At 47.3% G+C, this 14,112-nt stretch overlaps 1 protein-coding gene across 6 annotated transcripts in view; it reads left to right on the top strand.

Moving 5' to 3' along the window:
- The window catches only part of LOC135896277 (transmembrane protein 50A), a 251,652-nt gene that overhangs the window by 19,685 nt on the left and 217,855 nt on the right, over nt 1–14,112 (top strand). The window contains exon 2 of one of the 6 annotated variants that reach the window (XM_065424638.1): nt 1,282–1,351. The exons of the other annotated variants lie outside the window; for them this stretch is intronic. The gene's annotated coding sequence lies outside the window, so the exon portion shown is untranslated. The remainder of the gene's footprint in view (nt 1–1,281; nt 1,352–14,112) is intronic. 6 annotated transcript variants of the gene reach the window in all.

A 14,112-nucleotide genomic window follows, 5' to 3' on the forward strand; every position in this document is an offset into this window, starting at 1 on the left:
CAAAACAACAAGAGACAGGGCCGTCATCTGCATCGCACAAGGAAGACGATACAGAATAACTTCTGCATATATCGAAGCGGAACAGTCTTGTATACAAGATAAAACTGAATGATGTCGAAGTTACCGACACTCAGCGCATTGCGGAAGCTTTTAACACGTTTTTTTTCATCAGTATTTTTACTTGAACCCACCCAGAAAGATGATACTCATGGCATTGGTCTCAAGCTTCCAGATCTTGTCATATCTGAGGAAGGCATATTTTCGTCACTGCTAAACTTAGATCCAAAAAAATCTGCAGGTCCTGACGACACACCTAACGCTTTTCTTAATTGGTACGCCGAATGGTCCGCGAAATACCTGTTCATAATATTTAACGTAAGTTTAAACAAAGGGGATCTGCCTAACGACTGGAAAGTCGCCAAAGTAGTCCCAGTCCACAAAAAGGGAGACAAGCTTAATGTAGAAAATTACAGACCTATCTCCCTACTCTGCACCGCTTCTAAAGTTATGGAACACTTTATTTCTAAGCATTTAAGTTCCTTTTTAGAAAATAATGACTTCTTTAGTGAGAGTCAGCACGGATTCAGGCGTGGCTTTTCTACCACTACGCAGTTACTTCATATGACCAACGAAATACTGGCAATCTTGGATCAAGGTCGGCAGGTAGACATTCTTTTTTTAGATTTCGAGAAAGCCTTCGATCGATTTCACACAAAAAAATGATGATACAGCAAAGCAGCATCATACGCAACGAACAAATTTTGCGTTGGCTTGATTCGTACTTGACGCATCGAAAACAATTTGTCAGCATAGGTGCTTCGAATTCATCGCTCGCCTCTGTACTTTCGGGTGTTCCACAGGGCTCGGTTTTAGGGCCACTTCTTTTTCTTATCTACCTAAATGACCTGGCTTGCAAATTTTCCGTGCGGTGCCGCTTTTTTGCGGACGATTGTACGATTGTATTGTATCTTGCCTTGATTTTCTTTGACGCCTGAGGGTGCGTAGGTATATAAATATGAAGTATGTGTTCTGAAATAAAATAGTTGCGAGTGCAGCGAGTGTCGTCTTTTCCTGTTTGTCTTCACTGTGTCCATGTCAGTGCGCTGCTTCACCAGCAAGGTATGATGATCACTCACCAACTAGCCCAACATTCCACTTTACTGAACAATCATGTCTAACCAACGCACTTAACAAGTCATGTGTGCATCGGCTGCAAAGTAGTTTTCATTGTCAGGTCCAAAGGGGCAAGTTATCCTCACTATGTGATCGTATCTGTTGCAGAAAAAATGCTCAGACAGCTCAAGCAACCTAATGTTGTAAACCAGGGTCAAGCAGGCCCTTCTGAAAGCAGGTGGGCTATCATTTCATATGTTCATGGCATATCTCACAATCTGACAAAGTAGGTAAATGAGCTGGTGTTCGGGTTCTATTCTCCGCTCCGAAACGTCTTGGTTTGATGTGTGCCAAGGTGAACGCAGGGCATCGGGAAAATAAACAGATGTGCGCAAAAAACCATGGGCAGAAACTTGCGAACATTGTTTAACTGCGCGAACAAACGGACCACAAAGACAGCATGCGACATGGACGGGCGCAGCCATGTCCATGTCCCATGCCGGGGGTGTACTTATATGTGGTCGTTGTGGAATAAACATTAGTTGCAAGTCTGCGCCTGTCCATGTCTTTGTGGTCCGTTTGTTTGCGCAGTTAAACAATGTTCGCTAATATCTACCGACTCGCCCAGCAACAAGTTCTTCTAAACTACATAAGGCAGAAACTTGTCGGATGTGTAAAGAACGTAGTTTATTCGGTTCCCTTGTCATGTGGTTCATCATATGTAGGCCAAACAGGCAGATGTCTTAATGTCAGATTGCATGAGCATCGATATAAGATGGAAAACCAGCTCTCCGGTCATATAAGTGCGCATTGTAAGGCTCACAAGTGCATTCCAGATTTTGATAGAACCTGTGTTTTGAACAGAGCTGATGATCAACTGACAAGGGAGATATTGGAAGTGCTTGAGATCAAGAAGCGTGGTGATGATTGTATCAGTGAAGCCTCAGTTTCTCTTTCGACGAAGGAACTTGCGTATCTTGGGAGCGACACTTTGAAGTTATTCTGTATCGTGGCTTCCTTGTGAGATACAGATGACGGCCCTATTTCTTCTTGTTGTTTTGATCCTTGACAGCAGCTATATATTCCTATGTCATGAAATAAAACACTCAGTTGTTAGTGTACCTATGCTGTTGTCTTGTGTCTCCTTCCTTCGTCTGTTGTTTTATTTGGCGCCTTCTTTATAATAACTCTATGGATAGTTCCTTCCCTCCACTCCCTGATTGCCCTCAGAAAAGAAGGTTTCTTGGTCGGCAAGAAGAATCCTTCCCCCGTTTCCATGTCATTCATTCTGAAAAACCAGATAAACCAATTTTAACAATGTCACCCTTCCTTGTTTCCAAGTCATTGACGAAGTGTTTGGTCCAGGTTATAAGGCGTCAAGGATGGCAAGTGGTGATCTCATCTTGGAGCTCCGCGATCGGAAACAGTACTAGAAAACTAGTGTCATTTGGGGAAACCCAAGTAATTGTAATCCTGCATTGTATGATGAACAAAAGCCGCGGTGTTGTCTCGGACGATGAGTTGCTGGAGCTCACTGAGGCTAAACACTTGGAATGCTTCAGTGACCAGAATTTTATTAATGTCAAAAGAATTAAGATGAAGCGTGACAGCAAAGAAATCAAAACCAAGCGCCTGATACTCGCATTCGGCTCAAGTGTTCTGCCCGAGTCTGTAGAGGCCGGGTACATCAAGCTCTGTGTTAGGCCATATGTGCCAAATCCCCTCAGATGTTTCCAATGCCAAAGCTTTAGCCACAGTTCACAGAGCTGCCATGGCCACCAAACTTGTTCGAAATGCAGAGCCCATGAACACACCTCTGAATCTTGCGAAAACACTCTCCACCGTGTAAACTGTGATGGGGAGCATGCTGTGTACTCATGGTCGTGCCCATCCTGGAAAAAAGAAAAAGAAATTGTGAAAATCAAAGTCAAAGAAAATATATCTTTCAAGGAGGCACGTAGGTGGGTGTTATACCTGCCTAAGAGCAGCTTTGCCGATGTGGCACATCAGGGGGCAGCGCCACAACGGCCTCCGGGGGCTGTTTGGTCCACACACAGTGAGCCGGCGGTGTTGCCACCAGCCTCCCCCCCGGCGGCTACAGCTTGTACTGTTCCGCCACCCCAGAAGAAGGGACCGTCAACCTCCGGGCAGGTGATCTTAAAGGCCTCGTCCAACGTGCCGAGGCCTTCACGTCAAACACGGCGCTCGGAAGAGCACGTCCAGCGACTCACAAGAGGCGATGGACACAACAACCAGCCAGACAGCGCCACCAGCGCCTAAGGAGTGGCGAGCCTCTCTCGCCTGCCCCAAAAGAGACAAAACTCATGTCACAGTGCCTCCGAAGGGCCCGTGAACTAATCCTCGTCTCTTGAGCACACAGCACACAACACATTTTCTATAATGGAGACACAAATACTACAAAGCAATGTTAGAGGACTTCATAACCTCGACGATATTAGAGAACTCCTACACAAACACAATCCAAAGTTGCTGTGTGTTCAAGAGACACATCTGAAACCTACTAACGCTAATTTCCTTTGTAATTACTTTATCTTTAGGAAAGACCGCGACGAGGCTACCGCCTCGGGCGGTGCAGCAATAGTAGCTGACAAGGCGGTAGCTTGCTGACATGTCGCTCTTCAGACACCCCTTGAGGCAATGTCAGTTCGGGCCATTCTTTTTAATAAGTTGGTCACTGTATGTACCATTTATATGCCCCCAAGCCATCATCTCGAAAAGTCAGTCTTTTATAATCTCATTGATCAGCTTCCCAAGCCTTACATACTCGTGGGAGATTTTAACGCTCACAACAAGATGTGGGGAGATTCACGATGTGACGCGAGAGGTCGACTCATGGAAAATTTCCTTATAACCTCTGGTGCATGCCTCTTTAATAAGAAAGAATCGACGTACTATAATCCACATCGTAACTCATACTCATCAATAGACCTGGCGATTGGCTCCGCTTCTATTTTCCCTGATTTAGAATGGTGTGTAATCAAAAATCCATTCGGAAGTGATCAATTCCCTGTAACGCTGAACTTCGTAAACAAACATGGCTTCCCTCCACACTTCCCTCGCTGGAAACTGGCCTCAGCTGAGTGGGAACGTTTTAGTGAATCCAGCCACATATCACGGGATTTTACTGCTTCACTGCTTCACTTCACTGCTTCACCGCTTCATACTTCACCGCCATAGAGAGGCACGGAAGAGACAAAAATAAAGCTTGGAGCAAACTATGCGAAAGTCCTACATTCGAAAATCTATAGAATTTGAACATGTTAAATCACAGGGAAGAAGGACATGACGACAAGCAAAGAGGGCAAGCTGGCAGAGGTTCCTCTCAAATATAAAGTCGTATGCTCAAGAAGCTAAAGTATGAGATGGGCTGAAAAGGCTAAAGGGACAAGAAATTCATCCGTTGCCCCTAGTGAAAGGCGAAGCGAACCACTCGGAAGACCAAGCTAACACCCTTGGCGAACACTTCCAGTGCATTTTCACTTCTGATCATTATTCCAAGGCTTTTCTGAAGCACAAACAAGTAGCAGAATGCAAAGCTATCGACTGCAAATGCAGACAGAACAAACCCTTTAACGTGCCTTTTAACATTGCCGAGTTGAGAGCCTCCCTTACTGCATGTCAGAGCTCTGCAGCTGGACCGGACAGGATCATGTACGACATGACTGAACACCTCCCCAGTGATACTCAAATTACTCTGCTAGCACTTTTTAACGCTATATGGGCTGCAGGGCACCTCCCTACTGCATGGAAAGAAGCACTTGTGGTTCCCATTCTGAAACAGGGCAAAGACCCCACATTAGTAACAAGCTACCACTCAATTGCCCTCACAAGTTCTATATGGAAACATTTTGAAAAAAATGATAAACCATCGACTTTTACACTTCGTTGAATTAAATAAATTTCTTGATCCATATCAATGTGCTTTTAGAATAGGACGATCTACAACCAACCATCTAGTGCGCATCGAAGCAAACATTCGCGAGGCATTCGTGCATAAACAATCCTTCTTATCCGTGTTTCTCGACATGGAAAAGGCGTACGATACAACATGATGCTACGGAATCCTGCGTGACCTGTTGACGCTGGGCATGCGTGACACTGTGTTAAACATTAGCGTAAGCTACCTGCACAACTGTACATTCTGGGGGAAAATAGGTAGTACACTGTCGCGTGCATTATTAGAGGAAACTGGGGTACCCCAGGGAGGCGTACTGAGTTGCACGCTCTTTGTTCAAATGAACACGCTTCGTAAAGCATTACCACCTTCTATTTTTTATTCCGTTTACGTAGACGACATACAAGTAGGTTTCAAATCCTGCAACCTAACAGTCTGTGAGAGACAAGTACAACAGTGCTTGAACAAAGTTTCCAAGTGGGCAGACAAAAACGGGTTCAAAGTGAACCCCAACAAAAGTTATTGTGTTCTTTTAACCAGGAAGAAAGGGCTTGCTGCAGATCCCACTGTTGAAATATATGGGCAACAAATACCTGTGAACAAGGAGCACAAATTCCTAGGTGTTATACTTGACCCCAGGCTTACTCTCGTTCCACGCATAAAATATCTGAAAGCAGAATGTCTAAAAACAATGAACTTACTTAAAATCCTATCCCACACAACATGGGGTAGCGACAGAAAGTGTTTATTGAATCTTTACAGGAGCCTAGTTCGATCACGACTGGACTATGATGCCACGGTTTATCACTCTACCGCCCCGAGCGCGCCAAAGATTTGAGACCTCGTCCACCATCTGGGTATTCGCCTAGCCACTGGTGCAATTAGAACAAGCCCTGTCGAAAGTCTATATGTAGAGCCAGATGAGTGGTCACTCCATTTTCAGAGAGCATACATGAGCTTCACCTATTTTCTCAAAGTGTGCTCTAATAAGGGACATTCTTGTTTCACAACAGTTAATGACTTGCTGATGAAACCTTTTTCCATAACAGACCCTCTGTGAGACTTCCTTTGTCACTGCGTGTAAGAGAACTTAGCGAAGGAATGGATGTCTCAATACTTGATCATAGCCTAATCCCTGTAGCTAAGCTATTACCGCCCTGGGAGTGGCAGGTGATAGAATGTGATGTATCCTTTGTAGAGGTCACAAAGCACACTCCTGAGCTTGAAATTGCTATGCATTTCCGTGAACTTCAATTGAAGTACTCCTGCTCCGAATTCTACACAGACGCGTCAAAATTACGTGCTGGCGTATCTTGCGCTGCTGTTGGTCCCTCTCTTTTTGAATCTGATGTGTTGAACCCCCTAACAAGTACCTTCACTGCAGAAGCCTATGCAGTACTGTCTGCGGTGAAACATAAAGAAACTAAAACTTGACAGAGCAATCATATTCACAGACTTGTTAAGTCTTGCAAAAGCACTCATTTCTCTACAAAAGCATACAAATCCTGTTTTCAATGAACTCTACTCACTCTTATGCAACATCTATTTATCACGTAGACATGTAGTAATATGCTGGGTTCCTGGCCGTAGAGGAATCGAGGGAAATGTGTTTGCCGACGAGATCGCCAAATTAATAGCATTGGAGGGTATTCGTTCTGGTACTGTCCCTACCACAGACATGAAGCCTTTCCTAAGAAACAAACTGCGAAGCCACTGGCAATGCTTGTGGGACACTGAAACAAGTAATAAGCTTCACCTAATTAAGCCAAAGTTAGGTTTATGGCACCCAACTACAAGAACATGAAGAACAGATGTCACTAGACTTCTAGAATTCACTAGACTTAAAGAATTCACTAGACTAAGAATAGGACACACATTTGGCACTCATAACTTTCTATTGACTGGTAACGAGCCTCCAACCTGTGGTAGATGTGGTGACAGGTTGACCCTCCTCCACGTCTTTCTGGAGTGCCGGGAAGCCGAAAGAGACAGGCGGAAACATTTTCCTTTTGCATACTGCCATTGCGTCTCTCTGCATCTGGCTATGTTTCTTGGTGATGAACGTCTTTTTAAGACCAACGCAGTCCTTGCTTCCTTGAAAGATTTTGTGCTACATGTTACAAGCCCATTAATTTCCTAGCGAATCCTCTTTCCAGAGGATGCCACCGTGATAGTTTTCTTTGTATAGCACACGCCTCTAGGCCCTTGTGTTTCAAGGGCTCTGGAGAGGCAGTAGTGCTCTAGCCAATTTTAGCATCTCACATATTGTGTATATTGCATCATTCTTTTGCAATGCATTTTAATATTCATAGTACACGCCAATAGTCATCCCCATATTTTTATTACACGTAGATATTATGAAATTTACACCAACTCCTTTAGGCCCCTTTACAGCCACGTCACATTACCTTCACAGAACCCATCAGTCCACTGCGAACTCATTAACACTAGCATGGTGCTTTTTGGCCATACCTGGCCCTTGCGTCATTAAACATCAAACATTCATTCATTCAAAACAAAAAATCGTCCACATAACGATATATTTTAAAAACATCAGTCTGATTAAGGTTCACTGACGGCGACACTAGGCGAGCTAAAAATAAATCACTGAGGAGTGGGGCAATGCAAGAACCGACGCAGACTCTGTTTTTCTGCAAATAGATGGTGTCATTCCATGTAATGAACGTCGATGACAAATAGAAGCTCAAAAGTTCTACAAATTGGTTATTTGACAACCCCGTTATATTCTGAAAACTGGTAGCACCAAATTCATCAATCGTCTGTGAAATAGCTGACAGCAGGTCATCGTGAGGAATAGAGTAGTATAGGTCCTTCACATCGACACAGAAGACTTGGGAGCCTCGATCAAAAAGTCAATCACTTCATCGGAGTTATGTATTAAAAATGGGTCATTCACAGGTAGAATGGCTAGCTTGGCTTGCAGAAACAGTGCGATAGACTTCTGCCAAGTGTCCTTTTCCGAAACAATAACCCTCAACGGTACGTCAGGTTTGTGCGTTTTCACGCTTAAAAACACCTCAAAGTGATCTCGTTTGCTGCTGGCAATGTTTTTCTACATTTTGTCCAACTTATATTCTCTGTAAAGTTTCTTGCGTTAGCTTACTTACTTACCTTACTTAAGGACACTGTATCCTGTCGCCTAAAAACGGCGGAAATTGCCTGACCAGCTCTTGCATAAAAATTCCCTTCTGAGAGTTCACCGAACCCTCCTTCTTTATCTGCCAGTAACATGCAAATCAAATTGTCACGCAGATAGTTAGCTACACGTTTCAGAAAAAACTTCGGAAGTGCACGTCTAGAGCGTGATATGGCCCCTACACCTTCGGAAATAACACGAAACCTCCTCTTCCGCCGAGAACTTCGAAATTTGCCTCACCATTGACAGCATTTCTTCGGGTTGTTTACTAGATTCCACCGTGAACTTAGGTCCCAACGCCAAGATGTAGTGGATGTGTTCTGGTAGGTCCATGCTTCGCTGAGTGTATAAGCCTTCTGGCAAGTATACAGTATTTCCAGGAGTCGGTATTCTCTCGGAATGACGGCCGCAAAATTCCCACAACTGGAACTGCCACCAGCACTTGGTTTTCTGGTCAGCAAAGCGTAGAAATTTCTACAGTGTCGAACCCAGCAAAGAAAGTTCCACAGAAACCTTTAGCTGAGTAGAGAGCAGCAGGCAGTAGAGCTGGCGGTAGGTATTTGGATCTGTGCTAAGCTTGTTCTGATATTCACAAGTGTTGGTACTATCCAGAAGAGGGTTGTAGCGCCGAAAAACACAACACACAGCAAGCGAGACGGGACAGGCGCAACTTCTAACTGTTTATTCACCGCGTATTCAAATGAATATAAGGACAAATCTAGGTGGGTAGCAAGAACCACTACGATCACGGTCAGTAAGCAGCTGTCGCGGGGCGCCATGCACTAAGATAATGTCACGCACGAGAAAGTCCGCGACGTCAGTGGCGCAACTGGTAGGGAGAGCCTGTGTGATAGTGTATCGGGTGGCATAATCAGTTGCGACGGCTACCCATTTGTTCCCAGAGGATGAGGTGGGAAAGGGACCAAGGAGGTCTAATCCAACACAAAAGAACGGTTCCACAGGGACGGTGATCGGCTGGAGATGACCGGAAGGTAGCACCTGAAGAGTTTTCCGACGCTGGCAGGGATCACAGGCAGCAACATAGCGTCGGACGGAGCGAGCGAGACCAGGCCAACAGAAGCGGCGGCGGACGCGGTCGTACGTGCGGATTACCCCAAGATGTCCTGCAGTGGGTGCGTCATGCATCTCAAAGAGCACAGTCTGTCATAGATTTTTTGGCACGACAAGAAGAAGATCAGGGCCATTAGGGAGGAAGTTCCTTCGGTACAGAATGCCACCCTGGAGGACATATCGGCGAACGGATGCGTCGGTAGGTGTAGAGCGCAGACGCTCGATGAGTTCTCGCAGCAATAAGTCTCGGTACTCCTCATCGGCGATGTTAGCGAAGGCAGACACAGAGAAAATGCCGTCGGCGGTACTACTGTCAGCGTCGTCAGTCTTGTCTACCGGGTAGCGAGACAGGCAGTCAGCGTCCTTGTGTAGTTGGCCAGATTTGTAGGTGACAGAGAACGAATATTCTTGGAGGCGTAAGGCCCAGCGACCAAGTCTTCCTGTAGGGTCTTTCAATGAGTATAACCAGCAAAGCGCGTGATGGTCTGTGACAACGGGAAAGGGTCGGCCTTATAAGTATGGGCGGAACTTCGCAACCGCCCAAACTAGGGCCAGACACTCACGCTCAGTGATGGAATAGTTGCGCTCCGCAGGTGAGAGGAGCCTGCTGGCGTAAGCGATAACACGGTCGTGGCCACTCTGACATTGTGCCAGTACTGCGCCAATTCCGTGACCGCTGGCATCAGTACGGACTTCGGTAGGCGCAGAAGGATCGAAATGGGCCAGAACGGGAGGTGTTGTGAGAAGGTCGATTAGAAGCGAGGATGCAGAGGCATCGTTATCGCCCCACTGGAAAGGGGCGTCTTTTTTCAAAAGCTCGGTTAGTAATCGTGCTATGGCCGCGAAATTTTTCACGAAACGGCGGAAGCACGAGCAAAGGCTGATAAAGCTGCGCACATCCTTGACACATTTTGGAACAGGGAAGTGCGTAACAGCATGAATCTTGCCTGGCTCCGGTTGCACTCCGTTCGCGTCAACGAGATGTCCAAGGACGGTAATCTGGCGACGGCCGAATTGGCACTTCAATGCGTCGAGTTGCAGACCGGCTCGCCGAAAGCGTCCAGGACTGCTGAGAGGCGCTCGAGGTGCGTAGCGAATGTTGGGGAGAATACTGTAACGTCGTCCAAGTAGCACAGGCACGTGGACCATTTGAAACCGTGAAGAAGGGAGTCCATCATGCGTTCAAAAGTGGCAGGAGCGTTACATAGACCGAACGGCATCACTTTGAATTGACAAAGACCGTCGGGTGTTATAAAGGCAGTCTTCTCGCGGTCAAGATCACCCACGGCAATCTGCCTATAGCCGGAGCGAAGGTCAATAGAGGAGAAATAGCGAGCACCGTGGAGGCAGTCAAGGGCGTCATCAATCCGAGGTAGGGGATACACGTCCTTTTTGGTAACCATGTTACGGTGCCGATAATCCAAGCAAAAGCGCCATGAGCCATCCTTCTTTTTTACCAGCACAACAGGTGACGCCCATGGACTACATGACGGTTCAATATTGTTCTTGGCAAGCATTTTGCGAACTTCGGTGTGAATAACTTGACGCTCAGCTGGTGATGCTTGATACGGGCGGCGATGAATAGGAGGGGCATCGCCGGTATTAATGCGATGTTGACAGCTGTTGTTTGGGCCAAAGGACGATCGTTAAAGTCAAAAATATCTTGGTAGGAAATCAGAACGCGGTAGAGCGCATGAGCGTGCTCGGAAGGCATGTCGGGTGCAATCAGTTTTTGTAAGTTGGCGATGGTACAAGTTGCCGACTGCGACGGTAGAGGAGGATCGGCTGAATTGTCGTCTACTGAAATCGATGCTACAGAGTGATCCTCGAATGAGCAAAGTTGGGCCAGAGACATCCAGCGTGGCAGCACTTGTGTCGTCAAGCCAAAATTGACCACTGGCAGGCAGACGCAATTCGCCGTAATAGATAAAACTGTGTGAGGTACTGTGATCCCGTGTGTAAGGAGGACGTCTTGCATAGGGGCCGTGATGTAGTGACCGTCAGGGACTGGTGGGCATGACACGAAGTCAACGTAAGTCAGTGCCGAAGCTGGCAAGCGAACGAAGTCGACGGAACTGAGGCAAGTAGGGTGTTGTTCAGCGGGATCCAGAACAGGCAGGTCGAGGCGGAGAGTACTGGCGGAGCAATCGATGAGAGCAGAATGTGCGGAGAGGAAGTCTAAGCCGAGGATGATGTCGTGGGGACAGTGAGCGATGACTGTGAATAGCACGATTGTTGAGCGATCGGCGAAGGAGACGCAGGCGGTACACATACCAATTACGGGGCTGTTCCGCCATCGGCGACACGGACAACAGGCGTCGTGGCGGGCGTGATAATTTTCTTGAGCCGGTTACGAAGGTCAGCGCTCATTATGGACAAATGCTCCCCAGTGTCTATGAGTGCAGACACAGAAACACCGTCGACTTGCACGTCAAGAAGGTTCAGATGAGTGGGCAACATCAGTAGAGGATTTGGCGGCGTAGGGAGCAATGCAGCGTCACCTCGAGGCGCTGCATCGTTTAGTTTTCCGACTGGGAGCGGCGTCCGAAGGAAGTCGGCGAATAGGAGCGACGGGGCTGGGGAGAGCGAGATTGTCGTCGTTGGGGCGAAGGCGAATGAGAATAGGAGTGGTTCGGTGCAGGGGAATCAGTGGCGGCGTTATCGGAGCGTGCGGTATAGGGACGAGAAGGGCCACCTGGGGGGCGAGAGTAGGCAATATAAGTAGGCCGGGTCGGGGAATTTCAGCGACTGCGACAGTGCCGAGAAATGTGCCCGATTCGATGGCAGTGGAAACAAATGGGCTTGTCGTCACCAGTGCGCCATTCAGATGGGTTGCGGAAACGTGGTGGGTGAGAAGATGCAGGACGGGGCGAAATCAAGAAGCCGGGCGGGTATCAGGACAATGGGCCGAGCAGATGGTGTGAAGACCCATGTTTTCGAACTCTTGGCCGACAACTGCCTGGATCAGCGAGACCGTGACTGCAGATGTGTTGGTGGGACTGGAGTCGAAGGCAGCCGGATAGGTGGCCTCGATCTCACGCCGGCCGATCCTGGTAACATCGGCAGTGTTGTTGGGACGAGGAGTGTCGGCACAGGATGATGTCGCTGGGGTGTTGGGCAGACGGGCAAAATGCTGGTCAATACGTCGGCTTTTAGCGAGTTCCAGGCGGCGGCACTCTTTTATAACGGCATCCACCGTCGCTACGTTGTTGCAAACGAGCAAGTTGAAGGTGTCATCGGCAACGCCTTTGAGGATGTGACCCGCCGTGGTTGCTCAGTGGCTATGGTGTTGGGCTGCTGAGCACGAGGTCGCGGGATCGAATCCCGGCCATGGCGGCCGCATTTCGATGGGGGCGAAATGCGAAAACACCCGTGTGCTTAGATTTAGGTGCACGTTAAAGAACCCCAGGTGGTCAAAATTTCCGGAGTCCTCCACTACGGCGTGCCTCATAATCAGAAAGTGGTTTTGGCACGTAAAACCCCAAATATTATTATTATTATTGAGGATGTGGGCAACCTTGTCGGACTCAGTCATGTGGGTGTCAACTTTGCGGCACAGAGCCAAGACGTCCTGAATGTACGTGACATAGGGCTCTGTTGACGTCTGCACACGGCCGGAAAGCGCCTTCTGCGCGGCAAGTTGGTGACCGTAGGGGTTGCTGAACAAGTCTTGAAGCTATCTCCTAAGTGAATCCCAACTGGTGAGCTCATCTTCGTGCGTGCGATACCAAACTCTAGGTGTGCCACCGAGGTAAAAGACTACGTTGGCAATCATAATAGTAGGGTCCCACCGGTTATTGTGGCTGACGTGTTCATACAAGCTGATCCAGTCATTGACGTCTTCCCCATCTTTGCCCAAGAATACGCCAGGATCACGGGGAGACTGATGTAGTTCGTCGAGGTGGCAGCAGGTGTCGGAGCCGGCGGAGTCGTGTTGTTGTCACCGGGAGCCCTGAAGGAAGGCTCGACGTACTGTCCACTGCGAAGCTCTGTGATGAGGTACAGGGAACGTCCACCTCCACCAGATATGTTACGTAGGAAGACGCAGACGAAAAGCTATGTACAATTATATTTACAAGAAAATACGCTGCGCTTGGCCATGAGGCAACAGCCCGCGCTAGCTTCTAATCGTCGTCGTCGTCTTCTTACTGCTCGGCTCTTCGTCATTGGAAATACTATCCCGTAGCAATAGAAAATCGCCAAGCGAGCAAATATTCGTGTGGTGTTTTCTGCCCCTAACAAGCTTATGAGGATTTGCAAGCTCACTAATCCTAATAAGGAGGCTCCTCCTAGCTGTGGTAAGAATCATAAAAAGAAGTTCGTTAATTGCGCACATTGTGTTGTTTATTGTTTTCCACTGAAGTGCGGAAAAAGTTACGTCAGTCAAACTGGCCGATGTCTGAATGATAGGCTGCGCGAACATAGTTACAATGCTAAGAATTGCATAACAGCTGGGGGGTTTCTTGCGCAGCACTGCAATACATGTAGTTGCGAACCTTTTTTAGAGTAATGCGTCATTCTAGGTCGTAGTCATAATCAGCTTACAAGAGAAATCACTGAAGCAAAAGCTATCATAGGTCTTGGTCATGCATATGTAAGCTCACATTCACTATCGTTATCAAGCAATGAATTGGCGTATCTCGGACTGCCGCCACAGGCTGTCTGAATATGTTTTTTTTTCACATGGTTACTTTTGCTTTTGTTGCTTGGCTTTGTGTTATCTTTTCATGTCACATGGTTTGCTGAGTGTATAAGTAATCTTCTGAGTCACGAAATCTACCATAAGTTGAAAGTTAGCGTTCACCCTATTCTCAGTTCCTTTTCATTACCCCATCTACCTTCCTTTTGTCTCATT

The sequence above is a fragment of the Dermacentor albipictus genome, chromosome 4, assembly GCF_038994185.2.
Source record: "Dermacentor albipictus isolate Rhodes 1998 colony chromosome 4, USDA_Dalb.pri_finalv2, whole genome shotgun sequence".
NCBI lineage: Eukaryota > Metazoa > Arthropoda > Arachnida > Ixodida > Ixodidae > Dermacentor > Dermacentor albipictus.